Source organism: Octopus bimaculoides, chromosome 15, assembly GCF_046866305.1.
Source record: "Octopus bimaculoides isolate indiv1 chromosome 15, ASM4686630v1, whole genome shotgun sequence".
NCBI lineage: Eukaryota > Metazoa > Mollusca > Cephalopoda > Octopoda > Octopodidae > Octopus > Octopus bimaculoides.
This window is the reverse complement of record NC_142942.1, coordinates 47813897-47816396: the sequence shown is the minus strand read 5'-3', so window position 1 is coordinate 47816396 and position 2500 is coordinate 47813897.

The following is a 2500-nucleotide window of genomic DNA, read 5'->3' as shown; positions in this document are numbered from 1 at the left end:
GAAGCATGTTGCCCCCTCAAAATAAGGGTAGAGGAACATCGCAAAGCTGTGACACGGGGAGATATTGATAAATCGGGTATAGTTGATCATGTATGGAAAAATGGAGACCGCCTCCCCCTGTGGGATGAAGTTAAAATATTAGACAAAGAACACCACTGGAAAATACGAAAACTAAAAGAAGCAGCACATATGCTAGGACACAACAACCTCCTAAGCAGACCGAGTGCAGATATGAACAGCATATGGGAACCGGTATTAAGGAAGGATAGGAGAATATTAGATTTATAAGCCCTAAAATTCACTCCATAATTCCCCACGGGCATATGGCGTAGTGGTTAAGACCGCGGGCTACTAACCTCAAGATTCTGAGTTCGATTCCAGGCAGTGACCTTAATAATAATAATAATAACATCAAACAATACCTTAGGAATAAGAACCCAGGTTCGAAATTTCCCCCAAGACGCCTGATGAAGGCTGGAAGGTATATCAGCCGAAACGTTGCGTTAATAACAAACAAGATGAGAACAAATATAAATAATGTAAATAATGTACATAATTCCTCTTCTCTTAAATATAAAACTTTTATTGAAAAGCAGTAAAAATATCACAAAAACTGTTACATAATACATGTATGTATATAGGTATGTATGTACCTATGTATATGTATATAATCATAAATGATAGAGAAATATTTTGATCTTTTATTTAACAATAAGAAAAATCCTAATATCACGACAAATTGTTTCGTAACTCATAGCATGCAAATAATTTATATTATCTTATTTAATAATAAATAAATTACTTACATGTCAGTATTAAAGCAAAATGCAAAAAAAAACTCGTTCTCTTGTGTATAGTCTATATGGCTTGTACCATGATACATTAAGGAGCCTTTTTATATGAGTACTACCAGATTACTTGAATGTATGTGTGTGTGTGTGTGTGTGTGTGTGTGTGTGTGTGTGTGTGTGTGTGTCTGTGTTTATCTAGCTTTTCGAACGCATCATGACAAGATACACGTCTTCAGATCGAAATGCCGTTAAAATTCAAAATAGTTAAAGAGCACGTATTCTTTCAAAGGTTGCGAAGTACAGGTTTGAATTAGATAGCAATGCAGACTATTAAAAAAAAAAAAAAAGGATGGGGGAAATTAAAATAAAATAAAAATAAAAATAACCAGTTTCAATGGAGAACATTAAGGAAAATAAGGTTTGCGTGAACGTGTCTTGTAGCGAAAATATGATGCATAAGTTTTTGTTTGTCCAAGTCAATTAAATAATTCATGTGTTTGTTGTAAATAGCGTTATTAAAATACGTGACCTGCCGGAAAGAAGTGCGGCCATTTGGTATTTCATTCATCTAAAACGTGCTTCCTATTGAGACTTTCTATAACATAGTAGAAATAACGCTTCCGCTCTGTGGCGAGCTGTGTTTGCAGAAGAAATAAGAACAGCTTTGCTTATGGATGCTGAGTGAAAGAGAAAAAAATTCTTCTTCTTCTTCTTCTTCTTCTTCTTCTTCTTCTTCTTCTTCTTCTTCTTCTTCTTCTTCTTCTTCTTCTTCTTCGTGGTGGTGGTGTTTGTGGGGGTTATTTATAAGTATAAATTATCCAAAATGGCTGTCTAAAATACTGACCTGTGATTAGCAAATAAATCCAGCAAAGGACAGTGACACTCTTAAACCTCACGTGTTACATGAGGCGGAAAGGGGTTCTTTGTATAAGTGTATGTGCGCGCGCGCGTGTGTGAGAGAGAAAGAGAGTGAAAGAAAGAATGAAAGAAAGAAAGAAAGTGTTTAAATGTGCGTGCATGTGTATAAAGCTCGGTGACGATATTCATCTCGTTGGAAGGCTTCGAGCTGATAGAAACATTAGCACGCCGGACAAAATAATGCTTAGCGGTATTTCGTCTGTCTTTACGTTCTGAGTCCAAATTCCGCCGAGGTCGACTTTGCCTTTCATCCCTTTCGGGGTCGATAAATTAAGTACCAGTTGCGTACTGGGGTCGATCTGATCGACTGGCCCCTTCCCAAGAAGTTCGGGCCTTGTGCCTAGAGTAGAAAAGGATATTCATATCGTTGCGAATTATATTGTATCTTTAACATAACATCTCAATGAGAAAATGTTCTCCAAGACAAAACCATTGTATCATACGACGGGGTATCGCAAAAGTCCTGGTCGGAGATCCAGCCATCCGAGTTCTTTTACAGGGCTTAGAAAAACTGAAGGACTGCTGCAGTATGTGTGTGAATTTGAAAGGGACACATATTGAATAAACTCATAACTAATCCTGCCATATTTTCTTTTACCCAAAGCTAGACACTTATCAGCATGCCCTCCTACCTTTGAAAGGTATAATGTGTGCGTGTGTGTGTGTGTGCCTGCGTGTGCATGCGTGCGTGTGTACGTGTGTGCGTGCGAATGTGTGTTTTATGTAGGTAAATAGAGTAAAATCCTCATCTTCTTATTCTATTATCACAATCCAATATGTAGATGCTGCTG